General features: G+C 38.0%; 1 protein-coding gene across 4 annotated transcripts in view; it reads right to left on the reverse strand.

Annotated features, from left to right (window-relative positions):
- The window catches only part of PRRG1 (proline rich and Gla domain 1), a 131,713-nt gene that overhangs the window by 78,617 nt on the left and 29,303 nt on the right, over window positions 1–23,793 (reverse strand). The window contains exon 3 of one of the 4 annotated variants that reach the window (XM_072615187.1): window positions 14,782–14,963. The exons of the other annotated variants lie outside the window; for them this stretch is intronic. The gene's annotated coding sequence lies outside the window, so the exon portion shown is untranslated. The remainder of the gene's footprint in view (window positions 1–14,781; window positions 14,964–23,793) is intronic. 4 annotated transcript variants of the gene reach the window in all.

Consider the following 23,793-nt stretch of genomic DNA (forward strand, 5'->3'; position numbering starts at 1 on the left):
GGTCGCTGAAATGTAGCAAGATATCTTGAGGTTTATGAGCTAGATATCTTTTTATGAACCATGCCTTTAACCCAAATTACTCAGGCTCTGATTGACTGGCCAAAAGTAGGTCTCAGCCCAAGCCTCACTTGGTCATAGTTTGAATTCTGACGGGCAGGGTGACTGTAAATAGTAATTGTTTCTGTTTTGGCCAAAATCCCTGAGGGTCTTCCTCTCCCAGATAGATTCTTTTCTTTCTTGACTAGGTAAAAGAGACCATTTTTTGCCTCATTTTTTACCTAGTCTTAATCACAGAATAGGCATTGCAACAGACAAACATCTGGGAAAGATCTTAACTTAGAAAGGCTAAGGCCTCCCATTGCCTCTGGGACCATCTCCAGTCCTCCTAATCTGAATCTTGCTTGCCAATGGACTCAGATGGCTCTGGAGGAGAGAGTGAGGCTGGTGACTTTGCAGAAAACGAAACTGAGGTCCAGAGAGGCTAGGTAACTTGCCCAGGTCACACAGGAAGTAAGCATCCAGGTTAGAATGTGAGGCCAAGATATCTGATTCCAGTGTCAGTACACTTTCCATTCTATCACATTTCTTCCCTTCCTAGGTAGCTAGGTAAACCAGTGTATAGAGTGGTAGGCCTGGAAATCCAGCCTTGGACACTTCCTACCTGTGTGACCCTGGGAAAGTCATTTAACATCTGTCTGGCTCATTTTCCTCAACTGAAAATGGGCTGTTGAAGTAAATGAAAATATTTTAAATTGCTTAGCACATTGCCTGACACTTAAAAACGCTAACTTTCTTCCTTCCAATAGGCCTGTATTCATTCTTAGCCTCACAGACACCTACAAATTTCACCTGTCTTCCTCTAAATTCATTACTGAAAAAATAATTACAAAAATCTTATCATATTACACAAAACAATTTCACTGTGTATTTAAATAGTGGACTTCAAATAAGGTCTGTGCTCTTGGCTTAGCTCTTCCGTTGGCCATGTGACATTGAGTCAAGTTACTGAACTTTATGGCACCATAGCTTTGTCATCCCTAAAACAGGAGTAACGTTTAAATACCAGAAACATAAGTCACTCTACAGAAGGGGCTCTTAAACTTTTGTTGTGTCACGGACCCCTTTAAAGCCCATTGACCCCATTAACTTAGCGTCAGCAACTCTGTCTTGTGATTCAATAGTTTTTATGTAAGCTGTTTTTCTGTAATAATGTGGCATAATAATTTTCTGTAATAATTTAACAATACAAAATGCGTAAGATTACAAAGGAAACCAATTATATCAAAATAACCTTACCAAAATATTTTTTCAAAAACAAGTTCACATGGAAAAGAAAGGTTCAGCCTTTTGTTCTACAGAGTGGCTAGGCAAATAAGCTTCTTCTTATGTTAAGATTTTAGAATTATTTTAACTGGAACCTATTTTCAATCAACTTAAAATCTTCCAGACTTCTTCAATATTACTAACTAAACTGACTAGAAATATAAATGAATACCTTAAGTATTTCATCTTCACATGAAAGACCATACGGGAAAGAGAATTCATTTTATAGTGAAAATAGAGACAAATAAATAGGACTAACTATAATTCTCAGGTCCCCAGTGCCATATGCAAATTGAACAGTAACAAAGTTAGAGTTCTTAGAGAATACCATTCCATTAACACCACAGAAGTGACTTACACCTCTGGCATTTTTGGTAGGCTCAGAGCAGGGGTAGAAATGTCTCAGAACACAATGGTCACAGCACTTTTGTGACTACCAAAGACTGGTGGTATTTCTCAGGTTCCTCTGTGTTGATCCCAATTTTTTTATCCTTCATAAATCTTATTTGTACATAGTTGTATCCATGTTTTCTCCCTCATTAGACTGTGAGCTCCTGAGAGCAAAGAATATTTTGCTTTATTTGCAGCTTCAGGACTTATCACAATGTCTACCACATAGTAAGTACTTCAAAAATGTTCAGGGATTGATTGACTAATTGACTGTAGAGGACAGGAATAAAAAGATACTGGCACAACATGAGTAAACCTACCCAAACCACCCAAGGTCTATAATATCCTCATGAGAATCCAATGCCACAGTAAAGTTATTTGCAAAATTTTGTTCTAATTTTGTTTTGCCTACTCCGAGAGGTAAATTGGGTGGTTGGCAATGGCCCAAATTAACACCTGAGTCTAGCCAGTAACCTCTGAGCATCACAATATTTATTTACTGCATGGGACAATAATAAAGCATTCTATAAATGAGAGGAAAGTTATGTAGAGTGCTTTCCTCATTACAATTCTCTAACATAGTTAAAACAGGTATTATCACTGTTTTACAAGTATAGAAACTAAGATACTTGCTCATGGAGACACTGAAATACGCATTTCCCTTTCCAACACATATGTCGCTAAATTTTCTACGCCACTAAATGTCTCTTTTTAGCATGCTCTGCTTAATGCCATGCTATGTATTTTGTATGGAGAAAGTCACAACATGTAAGGGGATCTGGTGTCTTTGAAGGTAAAGGAGAGGTGAAGGACAAGGCATTTGATGCACAAACTACAGTGGATAACAAAGTGACAACTGAATAGAACATTTTGGAAACAGTTCAAACAAAAATTAATAAAGGCCTTTCTTAGGGAAATGGATTAAACATGATAATCACAATTTAGAGAAGTGGTACTCTTAGATAGGGCTATTGACCCATCTAGCAGCAATCTCCTATCTGTCCACTCCCTGAAGGAATTGGTATGACTGTTGTTCAGTCATGTTTGACTCTCCATGACTCCATCTGGGGTCTTCTTGGCAAAGATACTGGAGTGGTTTGCCATTTCCTTCTGCAGTTCATTTTTCAGATGAGGAAACTGGGGCAAATAGGGTGAAGTGACTTGCCTATGGGTGGGTGGGTATCACACAGCTAAGAAGTGTCTGAGGCTAGTTTTGAACTCAGGTCTATTCTGACTTCACACTCTATCCATTGAGCCACCTAGCTGCCCATGGTAGTGTTATCTTAATCCAATTTCTCTAAGAGGAAAGCTTTAAGACACTGATCAAGGAAGAAGGTCCCTTTTTTCAGTTCAGTAAAACAACTTGGGGGAGTGGTCAACTAAAGAACACAGTAGTTACTATAGTTCTGGATTATTCGTGGCAAATTGTGATTTTCTTCTTCAAGATTCCTATAAATCAGAGGTTCTCAAAATTATTCTTACTATAATAATACTAAGACTTTTCTATCTGTGTGAGGCTGGATTTTCTTCATATACTTCAATTGAAATGACATCACAACAGAGTGAATACAGAAGCAGATGTGAAAATCCAGCTGTTTGGCATTAAGCAAGACATTAAAGAGACTTAGAAAAATATACAAAACAAAGCCAGTCTTCTTACTCAGTGTTTTTAATTCTGGAAAATACAGTTGTTTCCATAAGAATGTTACTTATGTTAACATGTAATGGATTAATGAATTAACCCATTGTAAATGAATTAATAAATACTTTATCATTTTTATTTTCTAACATGATAAGCCACATAAACAAAAACTCTTTGGGGTCCTAAATTTTTAAAAGTGCAAAAGGTCTTGGAACCAGAAAGCTAGATAACTGCTGATATAAATGTTACCTAAAATCATCTTGGAGAAGAGGCATGACAATTCATGGGGAAATTATATCAGTTTGGACCTCCCTCCCTCTCTCTTTTTGAGCTGGAAATGTAAAGAAGAGAGGAAAGAAGAAGAAAGGAAGGAAGGAAGAGTGAAAAGGAGGGAGAAAAAGGAGGGAGGAAAGGAGGAAGGGAGAATAGGAGGGAAGAAGGAAGAGAGGGAGGGAGAAAAGGAAGAAGGGAGGGAGGGAGGGAGAAAGGGAGGAAGGAAGGAAGTTTTCTTCCTATTGCTTGTTCAGGACACTCCTATTCCATTTCTTTTGCATAGAACATCTTTCCAATTCACTTCCTCACCTCCAACTCTTAGGATTCTGTCCAACTAAATATTGATACAGAAAGTTCAGAATAAATTAGTTTGCTTAATTATAATGAAATTACTTGAAAAAAGAACACTTCTGCTCTTAAAATATTGACTTCATTATTTTAGTATTGACAAAGTGGTAGTTTTTGCAAAGTAGTTTTATTGACTCTTTAGTTAAAAAAATAGTGCCAGAAAAAGTACAGAATAAATTGAAGGACAAATATTCAACATGATTAATAATATCAGGTATAAAGCTATCACTTCACTAATAACTACCAAGTCATAGATATTAATTTTATATGACAATGGAGTGTATATCAAGTCCTCAATAAAATATTAAAGATAATGGAATCACAATCTAAATAAATTATAATAACACTATAAAAGAACCTTTCAATGAATGAACTATGAAGTTGCCATAAAGTATATCTACAAATTGACTGATAAAGTCAACTCAATTTCCCATGTTCTCTTCGTTTGCGGATTACATCAATCCCACGTATTCTGCTATTACCTTCAGGCCAATGATTGATTCTAGAATCTCCATCACTAAGCCTGTCCTCTTTCCCAGTCTTCAGTCCTGAATTTCTTACTGTCTGCTGGAAATTTCCACCTGAGATATTTAAAACACTATCTTCCTTCCCAAACCAATTCCCATCTTAATTTCTCTATTTCTAGTGATGTTATTAGCATCATTCTCTTAGAGATCTTGAAACCTTGTAGTGATTTTTGATTATGTCATAAATCATACCTGGTAACCAAGTCCTGTTGATATTTCCTTCAAAATGTCCCTCTGGTATTGTGCGCTCTTCCATTCCCACTAGAATGTCAGAGTTGAATGGGACCTTAAAAAAGGTCCTCTAGTCTAAGCCCCCACATCTTACAAAGGTGGAAACTGAGAATCACAGACTTGTCCAAATTGTCAAAGCTAGTGGTAGGGCTGAAACCTGAACCCAAATCTCATTTCAAACAGTGTACCTTCATTTTAAGTCCTTGTCACTTCACATCTAGATTACTAGAACTTTTTTTCAAATCTATTCAGCCAACATTTATTAATCACTTAACATATACCAGGCACTGCATAAAAAAAGATAAGTTTAGCTCCAGAAATATATGTACAAGTAGAAAGACAGTCCCCGCCATCAAAGAACTTACATTTTAAAAGGGGAAGTCAATATATAAAAGGAAGCTGAAAAGGAGGTGGGGGTAGGGAATAAGACAAAGCGGGGAGCGGGGTCTAGAGTAAAAACTGGAGAGGAATGAGAATCCACTGGCCTGGGCATCCTCCTTAAGTGAAGGCTCTGGGAGAATACATCCAATCAAAAGGAGAAGCACCAGAGTGGAGGGCAATTCCAATGTGCAAATTCCAGGACTGGAGTGAGGTTTCAGAATGAACAACTGGGACATGGTAGAGAAAATCTGTGGCTCTGATTTCTTCCCACTTCAATCTCTCCCGCATACTGCTGTCACACTAATCTTCCTAAAGCAATATCTGAACAAGTCACTCTTGTCCTTAAAACCCTGCAGTGGCTCCCTACTACTTACCAAACACTAAACTCCTTAGCCTGACATTTGAGGCCCCCTATAATAAGGTCTTACTTAGCCACCTTTTCACTATTATCTCCTCTATTCCCAAAATTGAAAGCACCACTCCACACAAATTATTCTTTCTTTTTTTTTGGGGGGGGGGGGGCCCGGGAACACAATAGGAATTAGGTGACTTGCCCAGGGTCACACTCTGTCTGTGGCCAAATTTTAACTCAGGTGCTCCTGACTCCAGGGCTGGTGCTCTGTGCCACCTAGCTGCCTCCACACAAATTATTCTATTTATTATTCCCTCAAAATGCCTTGTACTATTCAATATTATAATAATTATTTTTTATTGAACACTTTAAGCTCTACAAAATAATATATAGTTATATCTTTCACATTGTGACTTTCCCCATTGTGGTTTTGACATATTGTTGGTTGTCATAAGAAATTAAATGGGAATTTGGGGGAGAGTTTTCACATGATGGCCAGCAGAGAACACAGAAAAGTTTAAAAACTCAGAAATGCATAAAATATATGTATAATACTGCATAACATGAATAGATTTTATCTTTTAGTGGCATATAAATTCAGACTTCTCTGATAGAAAGGGAAGTTCAAAAGATTTTACACAGATTTCCCAGATCATGGGAGAACTTACCTTAACCCCAGAGATGTGGAAGGGATAATTATATTCAAACTAGCAAGTTTGGTTCTAAGATATTATCCTGATTTTAAAGCTGAGGAAACTGAGACTTAGGAAGATTAAATACCTAGTCTATGGTCACAAACTAGAAAGTGGCAGGGGCAAAATTCAGATTCCGATCTCTCTGAATTCCAAATCCAGCATTCTTGCTGCTGTATCACACCATCTCAACAGAGGGTATGCAACTTTGTAACTAATGTTATGTTGTCTGAAATTTCCTTACCAAGTATTCCCTGAATTGTATTCCAGGAACATGATGTAAAAAGGGATTCCAAAATAAAATGTATACATTAATGATACTTTATTCCTTGAAAATAGCAAATGTGAAGCAGTGTACGAGAGTGGAGAGGACAGTCTTAAAGACAGGAAGACCTACAGTCAATAAGGATTGGTTTGGAGTCAAGAGGGTATGAGTTCAAGTCCCCCTTGTGACATATACTTCCAGTTTAAGTCACTGGGCTCTCAGTATCCCAGGCACAACTAAGACTCTAAGTTAAATCCAAGTTGTCAGTTTTGCAATGGAAAGCTTCCAGAACTGGTGAAAGTCTAAGTCTGGACCAAAACATAAAATAAAACAAGAAATTATGTATGAAAAATGGTATTGTGAAATTTTTTTCTGTATATGTAATTAAGCTTACTTCCCTTTATTTTAAACCAAAAATGTCCCTTTATCCAATACTTCTAAGTTCTCCAAACCAACACTGATGGGTTCCATAAGAATATTTCAACCTCTTATAACCCAAAAAGATCAGAGAGAGGATCTGTACATGCAAAATTTTTTACAACTGACTTTTTGTTTTAACAAAAAATTGGAAACAAGTAGATGCCTGTCAGTCGGGGGAATGGCTGATTAAGTTTTCGTACATGCAAATGATGGAACATTACTGAGAAATGTGAAAAATGACAAATAGGAAAGAGTCAGTGATACCTGGGAGAATTTGTATGAAATGATACAAAGTAAACAAAACCAGGAGAACAATTTATAAAATAACTCCAGCATTATAAAGAAAAATAACTGTGAAAGGCTTCAGAACTATGCTAATAATTAACATTAGATAACGCTGTATGGTTTTTAAAGTGCTTGTATATGTTATTCCATTTGATCCTCACACTCTGTTGAAGTAGATACTATTATCTCCATTTCACAGATGAGGAAACTGAGGCAAACAGAGGTTAAGTGACTTGCCTAGGGTTACCCAACTAGCAATCATCTGAAAGAAGATTTTAACTCTGGTCTTCTGATTCCAAGCTCAATGTTCTACTCACTATACCACCTATTGACCTGTATAATTACTTATTATAATAACCGTGATCATATAATGGCCAATTATGACTCCAGAAATATAACAATGAATTGTGGTTCCCACCTCTTGGCAGAGAGGTCACAAGCCAGAAGTAGGAGAAAGTTTCGGCCATGAATCTGTGTCAGTCAAGATCCAGAACTCAAGTTCCTAATGCCAGGCTGAACTCATAACTGGCACCAATTTCATAGCCTCATGCCAAGGCGGAAGGAAATGAGACACTCTCAGGAGCAATCCCATTAGTAGGGCATACACTCAACAGCTGACCTGAGTCCCCAGCGGCATCTACTTTCTAAGGACTTGTTGCTCAGAGAGAGGCTCAGAATTTCTAGTGGATCTGAGTCCCATTCAACTAAGGCTCCATGATGTCTTACATTAGTTTTTAAAAGAAGACTTTTTTCCTGCCAGACTATGCCTCCAGAGATCATGCTCTGGAGGAGCAAAGCCCTGCTTAGCTTTGGAACTCATCCTGGCACTTTGCTAGTCAGCCTGGTGAGAATCACCTATGTTTAGCTAGCCTGACCCTGACTGTGCTTTACTGGGACCATCTTCCCTTCCACTCTGTTATATATGACATCTCCATTCTCGTTTTCCACTTCTTGCTCTGCAATAGTAATCAAATCATACTCTCATTGCTTCTACCTACTGCCTTAGGACCACCAAGGATTCCCCAGAACAAAACACCTTTTTATAATCACCCTTCCCCAATATGTTGCCTTCTCCCAATGTATATGGTAAGCTTCATAAAGGCAGGGACTATCTCTTGTAAGTATATCACCAGTGTTTGGTGGGAGAGCTAGCAAAATATTGACTAATAAATGATTTTTCATTCATTAATTCACGCTAGGGGTCTAGACTGGATCGATCTGGTATATACTTCCTCTTAGTTCCATCCCTTAGAATTTCTAGCTTCCTTACAATTCTGGTGCTACTTCCTATGTAAGGACTTTCTCAGTTTCCACCCCCAACTTAACTCTATCTACAATGATCTTTTCATCTAGATGACTGGGAAGTGAGTCCCTGCCTGGAAATGCCATGTCATCAGAAGCTCTCACTCCCTCTCAGGTCACTCTGGTCCACTCCACCCCTATCAGCTACCTGTCTTGTTTTCTTCTTGAATCCCAGCAGTTAGCGTTGTGGCTGGCACCTACATAATAAATACTTTATGTAATTTGAAAGCACTTCCTATATTTAATGTGTACATATCAGTGTACTTGTTTTATACCTATCTTGAAGGGAAAGACTGCTTTGCTTTATTTTTTTCTTCAGCATTCCATGCCTACCTAGCACAGTACTTTGTATATAATAGGTGTTAAATAAATGTTTGCTGACTTGAGAGCTCAGATCCCACAAGCGGAATATGTTGCTTATCTGGATCAGAATGAACTCTTCTTAGGGAAAGGGTGCAGGCTACTCACCCACTGACACAGAAGGTGAGGGACTTACGATGCACTGTTAATGTTTAATTGTTTCAGTCATGCCTGACTCTTCCTGACCCCATTTAGGGTTTTCCTGCCAAAGTTACTGAAGTACTTTGCCATTTCTTTATCTAGCTTATTTTGCAGATGAGGAAAATGAGGCAAACAGGGTTAAGAGACTTCCCTAGGATCATACAGCTACTAAGTGTCTAAGATGGGAACGAAACTCAGGTCTTCCTAAAATCAGGAGCAGCACTCATATCCACTGTACCACCTAGCCCAATGTATGAATTTGTTTTTCTGTGCTAATCTGTTACAAGCAGTTTTTCTTTTTTTTTAATTTGGGAGAAGATATGGTAAAAAAGGATAATGAGTGATTGTGACTTCAAGAAAAAAGAAATAAGACGGTCACTGAATTATTTTTTTTTCAAAGTACTTCCTGGAAGTTTGGTGGCACAGTGGATAGAATGCTGACTGAGGGTCAGGAAAACCTAAGTTCAACTACTAACTCAAACACTTGCTATCTTTGTGACCCTGGGTAAGTCATCTAGCTTCTGTCTCCCTTGGCTTCCTCATCTGAAAAGTGGGAAGAATAATTAGCACCCTACTTCCCAGGGTTGTTCTGTGGGATGAGATAATATTTGTCACGTCCTTTGCAAACCTTAAAGTGCTACACATGTTAGCTAGTATAATTTTTTAAAAAACCATAGAAGGGAATAGAAGTCTGGAAAAACAGATAAGCAAGACAGCTTTAAAACTAAAATACTGAATTTACTATATATATATATTTTAATGTGTTTTAATAGATATTTCAATCCTTTTTTCCCATTTATCTCTACATAGAGAAATATTTATGTTCATTGGTGTTTGTCAAGTACAGAATAACTGAAATTTTTTAAAAGAATGTCCTCATCCTCACCTAACTGGAGTGACAACAGAGCTCTGGGAAGCAGGTCAGATTAAGGCTCTGTTGGATCTTTCTATGGGATCTTAAATACTTCAAAACATAATTTAAAACTTAGCTGCTATTCTGTAACAATGACATCACTCAATGAGTTAGCAGAATGATACGGCAGCCAAAGGTCATGTGGTCTCCATTAGGCGAGATCTACATTGCAGCAATAAGAAAGAGGACAGTTTCTCTGTATTTTGCCCAAGTCTGACCACAACTGTAATACTGTGTTCAGAAGAGTAATAATAAGAATAACACTGAGAGAAGGACAACCAGGATGCTAAAGAAGTTTCTTAAACATCTAGAAATAAGACTGGTGGAAGGAGGTAGGGTGGGGCAGAAAGGAGGCAATGGAAATGACAGAAGTATGGGACTTGTTCTGTTTGGCTCCAGAAAGCAGAACAAGAAGCAATAGAGAGAAGATACAAAGAAACAAATGTAGACTTGATGTCAAGGCAAACTTCTTAACCAGTGGAGCTGTCCAAAACTGTCATGGCTATCTCAGGAGATGGTTGGGCTCCCCTCATTGAAGTGTTCCAGTAGAGTCTGGATGAGCTCTCGTCAGTTATCTCATAGCACATGGCCACTGAGGTTCCTTCCAACCCAAAAGACAAGGCAGGGACAGAAATGACATCCTGAAAACATGATCCTTGGGATCAAGAAATACTTAAAAATTAACAACAGAACAGCATAGAGTGTGGCAGTGGGAATATGGAATGGAAAAAGCGAAAGCAGAACAGATGACTTCCAGGTTAAGAGCTTACTAGGTTGTGGGTTATTTGTTTTTAGAGTTCATTTAAAAATTTTTTTTTGAGTTCTGAATGCTCTCCTTCCCTCCCACCGCTTCCCTATCAATTGACAAGGCAAGCAATATGGTATCAATTATACATATGAAGTGGAAAATACATTTAGCTATTTTGCCAAAAAACAAACAAACCCAAGAAAAATAAAGTGAAAAAAATATGCTTCAATTTACACTTAGTTCATTAGTTCTCTGTCCAGGGATGGATACATTTTTCATCATGAGTCTTTCAGAATTATCTTGGATCATTATATCGATCACAGTAGCTAAGTCATTCATGGTTGTTCATCATTACAATATTGCTGTTACAGTGTACAATATTCTCCTGGTTCTGCTCACTTCACTTTGTATTAGTTCTTATAAGTCTTCTGAGGTTCTGAAATCACCTTCCTCATCATTTCCTATAGCACAGTAGTATACTACAGAAATCATACACAATAACTTGTTTAGTTATTCCCCAGTTGATGGGTATCCTTTCAGTTTCTGATTCTTTGTGTCCACAAAAGAGTTGCTAAATTTTTTTTTATACATACATCTCCTTTCCCTTTTTTTCTTTTTAAATCTCTTTGGGATATAGACCTAGTAGCAGTATTCCTAGGTCAGAGGATATGCACAATTTATAGCCCTTTGTCACAGTTCCAAATCGTTTTCCAAAGTGGTTGAACCAGTTTACTGAACCAGGACTTATTTAGAACCTGGAAAGTATTAAAGGCAGAAAAAACAAGGAGATCCCTTCTTTGAAGAGGGGAGGGAATATGAATATGGAATATTATGTATACTATCATACATGACTGATATATTTATTTTACTAAACTATTTCCCCCTCTTTTTTTGTTATTATTACAAAGGCATTCGTCACAGGGTTAGAAAGAGAGAAGGGATATATTCAAAAATTAAGATGATGGAAAAAACAAGATATCAATAAAATAAAGCTTTTAAGGAACAGAATGGAAAGTGTCAAGAGGTCAACAACTCAAGCCACCGAGCTGGAATTAGAAAACTTTCTCTTTGGTATTCGAGAGCAGTAGGTAAGATAAATAAAATGAAAATCAGCATCATCTGACGCCAGCAATGCAAAATGGAAAAAAAACATTATGGCCCTGTTAAGTTTACCACAACAAAGAGAGAAGACAATGCAACAGAAATTACTTGTTCTTTAAATATTATTTTTGACACAAAATGTTTGTCTTTAAAGACTTTTTAAATGAGGCCCCTCAAATAAAATGAGAAAAATGCCCTTATGCATCATACTTACCAATAAAGAAAAGCTGTAGGTTCAAACAGCTCTGCAGTTTACCTCATACCCATTAAAGTGCAAGAAATAAGGGAGAAAAAAAGAAAAAAGACAACCAAAATAGTTGTAAAAATACAGGCACATTAATATACTGTTGGTGGACCCATGAATTGGTCAGTCCCACCACTCCAGAAAATAACGGGGAACTGTGTGAGAAAAGTCACTAAACTTTTCATTCTTGACCCAGTCATTCTTCTACTGGAAACTGACTCAAAGAGAGTCAGTTATGAAAAGTTCCATATATGCTAAAATAGGTTTAACAGAACTCTTCTTGGTAGCAGAATCTGGAAACAAAATGGATGTTCATCAATTAGGAAATGACTGAATAAATTGTGGTTTATGAAGGCAATCGAATATAATTATGCTACAAAAATTGAATAGAGAGTTCAAAAGCTTTACTATTCTACAAACTGATGCAAAGCAAAATAAGTAGAACTGAAAAATAATATACATAAAATAATTGCTATAATGCAAAGGAAAGCAACACTAAAAGATAGGAATTCTGATCAATGCAATGATCAATCTTAATTCCAAAGGTGTGATGAAAAAACACACCTCACTCCTCTCAATGATAAGGTAGTGGACAACAGGTACAGAATGAAGCATATGCCATCAAATACGATCAGTGGGTCAGTTAGTTATGTCTTCTTGATAAGAAAAGTTTCAAACGGAGAGGGATAAGAAATAGACCAATGTAAAAATTATCATTAAAAAAATTTTTTTGAAAGAAGATTATATGAATATAACAGAATATCACTTCACTGTAAAGAAAGTACATAAAGAATTCAAAGAAATACAGGAATATGTATATTACATAATGGACATCCAAGTACAAGAATGAGGAAAATAATCTCTACAATGTAAATGGAAAGAATAAAAACTTAACTAAATACTGTGTAATTATAATGGCAAAGGTTATTTCCAAAGAAGAGATGAGAAAATGCACTTCCCTTGCTTCACTGGAGAAGTGAAGGTTTACTAGTATAGAAGTGGAAAGGAAAAGGGAATGAGCATTTATTAAGTGCCTACTATGTGCCAGGAACCGTGCTAAGGGCTTTATGAATATTATCTCCTTTTAGAACTATATACACATATATGTACATATACGTATACACATGCAATATTAGATTGGTGTGTGTTAGTTTTTCTGAAAAGCTTGACTCTCTAAGAAGAAAAAGGAGGGATATATTCAGAAAATGTGACATAAAAATCAATAACAATTTTAAAATTTTACTAGAATTTTTTTTAAAAAGCCATTTCCTTCTACCTCTTTTTGAAATATACACTTATTTCTCTTCCTTTCGATTGAAATTGAGACATGAACGGTTGGGTTTTGAATATGCTGAAAGAATCTACACTCACCAGTACAATCAGAAATTTTCTAAATCACTGAAGTATCCTGAGAAGTCTATTAAACTTCTGCTTTTATTAGTTATCAGAACATACTGTGGCATGAACTGCTTATTTTGGTTTAACCTTTAAAACTTTAATGAGCTTCTTCAAAATAAGAGAAAAAACTCAGTAAAAGTTAGAATTACAGGAAATCAACAACGAAAAAGTGGTTTGATTAGATTTAATTTGGCAAAGAATCTTAACTCTAAAAGGAATATAAATTATCTGCAATTCAAATTTTCTCCAATAAACAAACTATTTGTGATCTTATAGAATTTTCAAAAATAAATTGAGTTGTACTGAGTAATTTCATTTGAACAAGGACATTTTGAGAGATCTGGAAAGCTTTATTACTCTACAAAGCCTGTGTACATGTGTCCCACAATGCCAGCAAATTCCCAGGTAGTAGCATCACATATCTTATAAGACAAACTGAATATGCCTCTGGAATTACAGAAGGAAACACTGCTCTCAGAAGGACCTTTAAAAGAGTGCCTAATGATACATACCATTGTCTGAAATGTGCAAGTTCAAGCAACACTCATTAAAGGTTGCTAAAGCTTGAAGGCCAGGGAGGCAATTCAAATGTAAGCCGTAAATCAATAACAGTGTAACATGTGTAGGCTGAAGTTTCCCAGTTACTTATCAAAATGTTTTCTGACCAGAGTTCTCATCAAGAATTCCCATCTTTGGTTCCCATTAGTAGAGCATGTATTCATACAGCTCCCATATCTGACTTTGAAAACAGAATAACCTTACTTTCACAATAATAAGATGATCTGCCATTTTGTATAGCACTTTCTTTTTTACAAAATGTTTATACACATTATTTTAAAATCCCAGTGGGCTAAACAGTACCAATAGTATCACCATGTAACAGATGAGAACTGAGGTACAACAATTAAGTGACTTGTCCAAGAACACACAACAAATAAGTAAGAGTCATGATCCAAACCAGGATTATCTGACTATAATTCAACGTTTTTCCCAGTACACCACAGTTATCTCCATATAACTGTAGTTGACCTTAAGAACAATGCTCCATTTTCTGGTCAAGGACTCATCTCCTATCCACAGCTATGAAGCCACAGAGCAATGTGAAGCTATTAAAAAACCTACATTTCAATCCACCCTCTCAGGATTACAGATTTAGAACTGCAGTCCAGCCCAACCCACCTCGTTTTATAGATGGGGAAATTGGGGCCCAGAGATGATACTCATATATGGTCACACGAATAATGAGTGGGGTAGCTGGAATTCAAACCTACATGCTCTGACTCATAAGATACGTGGTATAAAAACCTTTATCATTCACCACCATTATTTAGGATAGGCATGGAGGGAATAAGTGTGGTTCAAAGACAAGAACATTCAAGTCAAAGTTTGGCTATTTATAACCTCTGTGGTCATGGGCAAGTCACTTAACTGCTCCATTTCCTCACCTGTAAAATGAAGATGGGTAGATGGGTAGATAGGTGGCAAAGTGGATGGAGTACCAGGGTTGAAGTCTGGAAGCCTCATCTTCCCTGGTTCAAATCTGGACTCAGACACTTACTAGCTGTGTGATCCTGGGTGAGTAAGTTACTTAACCCTGTTTGCCTGGTTTCCTCATCTGTAAAATGAGCTGGAGAAAGAAATGGCAAACTTCTTCAGTATTTTTACCAAGAAAACCCTAAATGGGTTCACAAATAGTCAGACACGACTGAAATTACTGAACAACAAAAAAACAAAAATTATAGAATCTTTCAGCTCTAAATCAGAATATTTTTAACCTTTTTTTGTAGCAAAGGCCCCTTTGAAAGTCTGGTGAAATATATAGACCCCTTCTTGGTACAATGTTTACAAATAATAGAAGGAATTGAAGGAAAAAAAATTTCCTATAGGTTAGTGAAAACAAACATGTAATTCTTTTTCCCCATTCAAGTTCTGAGACCCTCTGAATTCTCTCCATGGGTGTACTCTAAATTCTGCATCCCTAAAATAGAGGAAATTTGTCTTTAAGGAAAGTTTTGTGAATTTCCAAGGTTAAAAGAAAGTAGAGCTGAGAGGAAATGAGGGAGATAAATGGAGAAGGAAGGAGAGAAGAAAATGGACACTACATTTTATAAATAGAAGTTAAAATCCCAAACCTCTTAGGAGGGACTTACCAGACACAAGAAAAATTACAACTTCTTCCCTCACCTTTTAAAAGTATTTTTAAGCATCAGAAAATAGTCTTTCCGGATTGGTGGCTTTTAATTTATGATGAGATGTCTAAACTAAATAAGAAACAAACTATGAAGACATAATGAATAGCTTAGTATTGTAATAAAGTCTACAACAAATTTAATCTGGAACATGTGGTGATATGCATATTGTTATAATACTGATGGTAATTAGGCAAGTAATTCACATAAATAATAATCCGTATTGATCCTAGCCCTTCTGGGGCCAATTGAGAGAACAAGAAAGATATTCTGGAGCCCCCTCTGAAAATATCTGAAAGAAGCTATGGAACCCAGGAAGCTATTTTTTTTTTCTCTGCTCATTCCCTGAATGTTGTTCTAAATTCCCCTTTGGCAAATTAGCCCACCCTGAGAAATTTAAAGTTATGCCAGGACTGGTCGTGCACACCTGTGGTCCTGGACTGGGCTTGCCTTATATACACTGTACAGAGGGAGTTGCCTCTCTTTATAGCAAAGCTAAAATTGGGCAACTGGAAAGGAAACTGGTGGGAGGAGAAAATGAGCTATGGATCACCCTTGCAGACAAGAAAGTTAGAGCATTTTTTTTTAATGGAAAAAGCTCTTTGAGGAGAAAGGAAAAAGTAAAGTTTATATAACACTTGGCTCCTTTCCCTTCTATCTCCCAAGGGGGATGACCTTATTTAAAGGAATATGCTGAGAAGTGTGATACAACGTACACAGAGATCCAGAAAATGTAAACGAAAACAACGCTGTAAAACAAGAGAATTTAGATTAAATGTCACGAACAATCTTACTCTCAGAGGACCTCTCTTGGTAAAGAGAATGTAAACACTCCAGTCATTTCAGTCATGTCTGACTCTCGTGACCCCATTTGGGGTTTTCTTTAGCAAAGATATTAGAGTGGTTTTCCATTTCCTTATTCAGCTCATTTTACAGAGAAGAAAAAAAGACAAATTGGATTAAGTGACTTGCCCAGGGTCACACAGCCAGAAAGGGTCTGAGGCTAGACTGGAACTCAGAAGATGTCTTCCTGATTCAGACCCTGCACTCTATTCACAGCACCACCTAGTTGCCCAGATAGTAAACTATGGGTGTAGAAGGTTGTGTAAGTTATGTCACTGGGTGGGGGAGAAGGGAGATTGCAGTTGTGCAGAAGAATGGAGAAATAACAGCCATATGAAATAAAAGGCATCCATTTTCAAAAGAACCAAAGTTGTCACTTCTTATCATTTCCCCAAACTACTATTAATTACTACTGCTTTAACCACCACCATCACCAATCAGTCTGAAAATTAGAGAGGGAAGATCAAGTCATTCTCTCTTCCCCAAAATAATTTTTCTCCTAAATCCCCGCAACTAGACCAGACAAACTGTCCTCATCCCCTCTTATCTACTGCTTGATTCCATTTGACCTCTCTCCTCAGGATCATATGCAAATAGAAACCGGTTTAGTGGTGATGGATAGAAAAAATTGGGATTGCTCCAAATGGAATTTGAGCACAAACAGAAGGTGTACTAGTTGGGTGTTCAGCCACCCTATTCAAATCATAATTATTAATGGCCATTGAGATATCACCTATTTGGCAACCTTAGACGAGATCATGATAATCTGACTGTTATAACCAGATCATGCTCAAGAAATACAAATCAGACTGAAATACTAAATTAAACTTTTACTTTTAACTATTACAACACATTTTGCTTATCGTATATGTAAAGAATTATTAGGGATGCAGGGGTGGGGAAAGGGTGGTCTAGAGATATAGCATACAATGGAGAAAATTATGCTTTTAATTTACTTCTAAAACCACATTAATCAGCAAAAAGCATGCGAGACAGAAGGCTGATTACAGGCAGGAGATTTGTCCATGATTTCTAGTCATCAAGAAATATTATTTTAACAGGACAGACAAGGCTTACTTACACAATCAATACTCAAAAGTAGGTAATTCATCTGCTCTCTTAGGCCTCTTAGTAAAAGCACTGAGAAGCAAAAGCTAAAACAAGGGCTAATTGTATATTCTACTCCAAGAAATCAAGGGTTTTCTCTATCATGATATGATCAAGGGCTAGCCACTTGTTTTGGGTCACTCTTAAGGAAAAGTTTCAGGGAAAGTTTCCCTCTAAAGGTTTATAAAACAAATATAGCACTAAAAATTAAAAAGAGGGGGGAGAGAAAGGCAATTGAAGATGAAATGAGCAGGTGAACTGAAGCCTGCAACCTTAAACTGAATTTAATTTAAATGGCATTTAATTTAAATGCCTAGTTCGGGGTTTCCCACCCTTGGACATTGGTCAATAAAGAGTTTGGTGCTCATGTTCTTAAGTAGTTTTAATTCTTCTATTCTACTTCTGATTGATTCTAAATCAATCTTTCTCTCCTCATCCCCAACAAAGTAGCAGAAGACCATGAGTGGGAACAGGCAGGGATGATTAAATTAGGCTCAAATATTGCCTCTTTATGCTTAGCTGTGTGACCATCCATGAGACATTTGATTGACTTCTCAGGACAATATTACTTGTAAAATCTATCTAATTCTCCAACTCTAACCCAGTAACCTTCTCATGTTGGCAATACCTTCATCCCATTTCCTCCTCTGGCATATGCCAGTCATGCTCACTTAAAACATAGCTCAGTTCTTGACTTTCCAGACTGTCTCTCACCTTTCTGGGTCCTAAGTACTTTCTCCCTGCTCCCTCCCCTACCCAGCTTCTCAGCTCCATTATATGTATTATCTCCAAAAAAATTTGAGCTCCAGGAAGACAAGGATCTTTTTTTGGGGGGGGGTAGGGAGTCTACAGGAGGTGAAGGTGGGGCATTTGTATCCCTAGCTCTTAGCACGTCTGACAGGCAGATAGACAAAGCACCTGTTAAGTCCTTACATACACCATTCAGGAGGAGACAGTGAGGCTGGTGACCTTGCACAGGCCTCCCTCATTCAAAGCAAAGTCAAGTGCAAGTCATGTCATCATTTCTCTGATGTCATGGTCTTCTTCGAAAACAAAGGACGAACACAACCTGTCCCATATGCCTGAAATGCTCTCCCTCCGTCATATCCAAATCTTGAAATCCATGAATTCTTTCAAAACCCAGTTTGAGTGCTATCTTTTGCAAGGCCTTAATTGGTCTCTCCATGTTCACCCCTTTCCCCACCCCTCATCAGCTCAATGGCTTCCCCACAAAGGTTACCTTGTGTCTGATGTGCTTCTTGTGTACACCCAAATATGTGCATTGTCTTCCCCAACAGCTGTCAATCTATTTCTCTTCTCCTTTACTGTGGCTGACATTCTTGAGAATGTCTAAATCTAAATCATGTGAATCTAAAACCTATCGCTTTATTTTCTTTCCTTTCGTTTCCTTTTTAACTCCACTCTCTGGTTTTATCACTGAATTGAAACTGCTCTCTCCAAAGTTATGGGAATGTCATGATTACAAAATCTAATAGCATTTTCTCAATCATCATCCTTCTTGACCTCTTGGCAAGAGGTTTTGGCCCCTTTTCTTTCCAAGTCTGGTTTACCTGATACTGCTTTCTCTTGACTCTCATAACCGTCAGAGCACTCCTCAGTCCTCTCTGCTGCATCTTCACCCAGATCACACCCCCTACATGGGAATGTCAACTAAAGGCTTCTTCTCTTCTGTACTGTTTCACTTGGTGATCTCATCAGTTCCCAAGCATTCAATTACTATCTATATGCTGATAATTCTCATATTTATCTAGTCCTTATTTCTTTCCTGACCTCTAATTTCTCATCTCCAACTGCCTATTGGACATTTCAAATAGGATATCCCATAGACATCTACAATTTAGCATGTAAAAAATCGAATTTATTATCTCTTTCCCTCCAAGACCCTCATACTGATGTAGAGGTTACCATCCTCCTCCCAGTCATCCAGGTCCACAAACAAGGTGTCATGCATGCCTCTTCACTCTTTCATTGGCCTAAATCCAATCTGTTGCTGAGCCCTCTCTGTTTTACCTTGCAAAATCTCTTGAATATGCCCTCTTTTCTGATGCTACCACCATGGTAGTGGCAGTCCTCTTCATCTCGTGCCTGGAATATCGCAATATCCTTCTGGTTCATTTTGCTACCAAAAGTCTCTCCCTACTCCAATCTATCCTTCACTCTGCTACCAAGGTGACCTTCCTAAAGTGCAGGTATAACCATGTCTCTCTGTCTGTCACACACACACACACACACACACACACACACACACACACACACACACACACACACACACACACACACACACACATATATTCAGTAAACTCCAGTGGCTCCCAATCACCTCCAGTATCAAACATAAAATGTTCCATTTAATGTTCAAAGCCCTTCTGAACTTCACACCAGCCCTCTTACAACTTATTACCCTCCACATATTCTTTAGTCCAGTGACACTGGCCTCTTCCTGTTCCTTTACATAAAACTCTCCATCTCCAGACTTTGCACATCTTCAATGACTATCTCCAGTGCCTAGAATGCTCTCCTTCCTCAATTCTGTTACTTAGCTTCCTTAGTCCCAGCTAAAATCCCACCTATATGCTAATGCCTTCCCCTGACTATCTCCAATTTATCCTATATATATCTTAGTTGTACATAGTGGGATGCCTGTTATCTCCCCCATTTGATTGAGAACTCCTTGTGAGCAGGGACTATTTTTTGCCTTTCTTGTATCTCCAGGCACAATGCCCAGAACAAAGTAGGCCCTTAATAAATACTTGTGGCTTCTCCTTTTTCTTTCTCTATTCTTTCTGGAAAGGGACTGGGGACAAGAGCAGAAGGGCAATCTCAGTCTTACTTGGTCTTTAATTAACCATAATATGAAACTGAAGCAAGCACCTCTTAAATTATTTAATGGAATTTTTTTCCTGTTCCCAGTTCTTAATTTAAAAGACAGAAAGGATTACAAATAAGCCAAGAGTTTCCCTCTTCTTTATACTTTCTCTGTGTTTATGAATCTAAGGATTTGTTTTATATAGGTTAATGTGGATGCTTGCCTATAGCTCCACATGGCTTACCAAGGAAAGATAAGTAAAACATAGCTCTTCTGCCCTCTACCTTTCTAGTCTTCTAGAGGAGAACAGCAAGGAAGACATTTAACTAGTGAAATTTCAACTAGCAGTTTATCAGTTATATTATAGCCTAACCTAAGGAACCAAGATGGCAGACCTTCATGAGCAGCTCAAGGCTCCTATCCTCAGCTTTGCTCTACCACCAAGGAATAAGGCCAGACTCCCAAATACTAGCAAATGAGATAATGTGTGTAAAGTGCTGCTAATCATAAAGTTATAGGATGGTTGGCTATTATGTTAATAAGGTAATTGAAGAAACTTATAATTAAAGATTTCCAGCCATCTCACTAGGCTTTCTTTACTTTAACCACTATCTCCTCCTCCTCTCCATGGGAACTCTGGATTCAGATCCTAGGTTCTCAGGATTTTACAACTGAGATTTTACCTCATCTAGCCAGTCATTTCCACCCTAAAGCCCCTTAAGGGTATTCCCCACCCTTTCTGGGACCTTTTAAAGTTATTATCTTCCCTTACTAGAATATAAGCCCCTTGAGGGTGTGACTATCCGACTAGCTTTTATGTGTATCCCCTCAGCAAAGAGTCAGGCAAGCAGATAGCATTAATAAAAGCTTTTATTTCTTAATTACAATTTAAAAATGCACAGTGGCCACTCAAGTTCCTCTTACAAAATGAATTCAGTGACTTTTAAGAATTAACTGCTAATGTATTTAAAACAAGAAAACCATTTCTGAAACATTAAGAATCAAATGTAATTGCATTAGTGCATTGTAGGCATTTAAAAACAGCTCAAGTATTTAGAAATCAGAGGACTCTGGTTATATGTAGTGATGCAAATGAAACTGATAGTATCAACCATTTTACACATTTTGTGTTCAGGCATGGCCAACTCTTCATGATCCTATTTGGGGTTTTCCTGGCAAAGATACTGGAGTGGTTTGCCATTTCCTTCTCCAGCTCATTTTACAGATGAGGAAACTGAGGCAAACAGGGTTAAGCAACTTGCTCAGGGTTAAACAGCTACTGTCTGAGGTTGGATTTGAACTCACAAAGATGAGTCTTTTTCACTCCTTGTCTAGCGCTCTATCTACTGTGCCACCTAGCTGTCCCTTTACATCTCAAAACTATTAGACCAAGAATTCCTGGAATGATATTCTCCTCCATACCTGCCCATTTCTACTCATAATCACATTAATGAGAATTTTATATTGGCTCCTGGAAGACCCACTGGTTAACATTCAGTTTAATCAGGAACTGTAACCAGAACCACACTTTTCTAGGAAAGGAGATTTACAGGAAAGGAGATTTACAGAAGTGGCTAGTTCCTGTCAATTTCAGTTTTTGAAAGTCTACTGCTACTGAACATAGCACTATTACCTCAACTTTTTCAGGCCAAAACATCAGTGAGCCAGTACACATTAGGGAAGTTCCCTTTCCCTCCTACACTCAAGAACACCTGATAAAATCTAGGTGATGAAGGAGGTAGAGCATTGGTCCTGAAATAAGATCTGAGTTCCTTGGGCAGGTCACTTAACCTCTGTCTCAGTTTCCTCAACTGTATAATGAGGATAATAATAGCACCTACTTCAGAGTTGTTGTGAGGATCATATAAGATAATATTTTAAAGCCCTAACAGTATCTGGCATGTAGTAAGTCCTAAATAAATGTTAGTTATTAATTAACCAACGCCTTGAAATTTAATTCAATTCAATAAACAGTTATTAAGCACCTACTATGTGCCACTGGGCTAAGTGCTGGGAATACAAAAAAAGAGGCAAAAGATAGCCCCTGCCTTTAAGGAGCATACATGCTAAGAAACATATATAAAGCAAATACAAGATAATCAGAAATAATTAACAGAGAGAAGCCACTGGAATTAAGAAAAGTTAGGGAAGGCTTCCTGTAGGAGGCAGGATTTTAGTTGGGACTGAAAGGAAGGCAAGGAGGTCAGCAGTCAGAGTGAAGGAGGAAAAGAATGTCAGGCAAGGGCGACAGGTAGAAAGAATGCCCAGAATCAACAGTTGGACAGCTGGGAGGAGGCAAGTGTCTCTGGATCAAAGAGTATGTGTTGGGGCAATTGCTGTCGCTGTTTTCTGTCCTGCATTCTCGAAGAAGATGTCAACTTGCAACTGAATTGGATTTAAGTGAGGTAAGGCTGTGCACATTCCTCAGCCACACTCTCTCCTTCAGAGTCATGAGAATTCAGTGGCAAGATACAGGTCAGGATGACAGGCCCAGGATGCAGTGGGAGACCCTGGTCTTTTTAAGCGAGGGTCTTTCCCAGTTTTCAGGCAATACCCATTCAGTGATTAATTGCTAGGTGTGTGTATGTTTGTCCTTCCTTGCCAAAGAAGACCATGCCATCAGAGAAATAATGACATGACTTGCATTTGACTTTGTTTTGAGTGAGGGAGGTCTGTGCAGGTCACCAGCCTCACTTCTCCTCCAGAGCCATCTGAATCCAGTGACCAGATATTCATCAGGTTGACTGGAGATGACCCAGGATGAGGCAATTGGGGTTAAGTGGCTTGCCCAAGGTCATGCAGCTAGTGAGTGTCAAGTGTCTGAGGTGAGATTTGAACTCAGGTCCTCCTGAATCCGGCCCTGGTGCTCTGTCCCCTGTACCACCTAGCTGCCCCAATTGCTAGGTAAGAACTGAGGCAAAAGACAGCCTAGTTTGACTTTCCAAAAGAACCAATACAGGAAGCGAAGACCCGCAGCGTTTCTGGCCAGAGCAGAAACAGCTGCTAATTTACACTCACTGAACAATCAAAACCCCATACCAAGAGAAAGCAAGGCTTGGGCTGGGACCTATTTTTAGTCAATCAGTGACAGCCTTTGGGTTGAAAGGCATAGTGACATAGCTCCATTTGAATCCCAATGGGTTTTATCAAAGACTGGTTAACCAGAACTATATTTCAAGAAATCAATAATGAAAACATGAGACAAAAGAGTTGTCACCTGAAGGCAATAGGGAACCACTGAAGTTTATTGAGTATATGAGTGACAAGAAATACACTTAGGATCATAGAATAAGAGCTAAAGAAAACTTCATAAGCATCTGGTCCAACCCCTCAATTTCACTGATGAGAACACAAGTCCTGAGAGTTTGAAATGACCTTCCAAAGGTGACAACAGACAGTTGGCTGAGGGAAGAAACTTGAACCAGATCTTCTGAATGCCAATCCAGTGCCCCAGATTCACTGCCATTTCTTGATATGACAAGAAATGCATT

This window comes from Notamacropus eugenii, chromosome 5 (assembly GCF_028372415.1).
Source record: "Notamacropus eugenii isolate mMacEug1 chromosome 5, mMacEug1.pri_v2, whole genome shotgun sequence".
In the NCBI taxonomy this organism is placed as follows: domain Eukaryota; kingdom Metazoa; phylum Chordata; class Mammalia; order Diprotodontia; family Macropodidae; genus Notamacropus; species Notamacropus eugenii.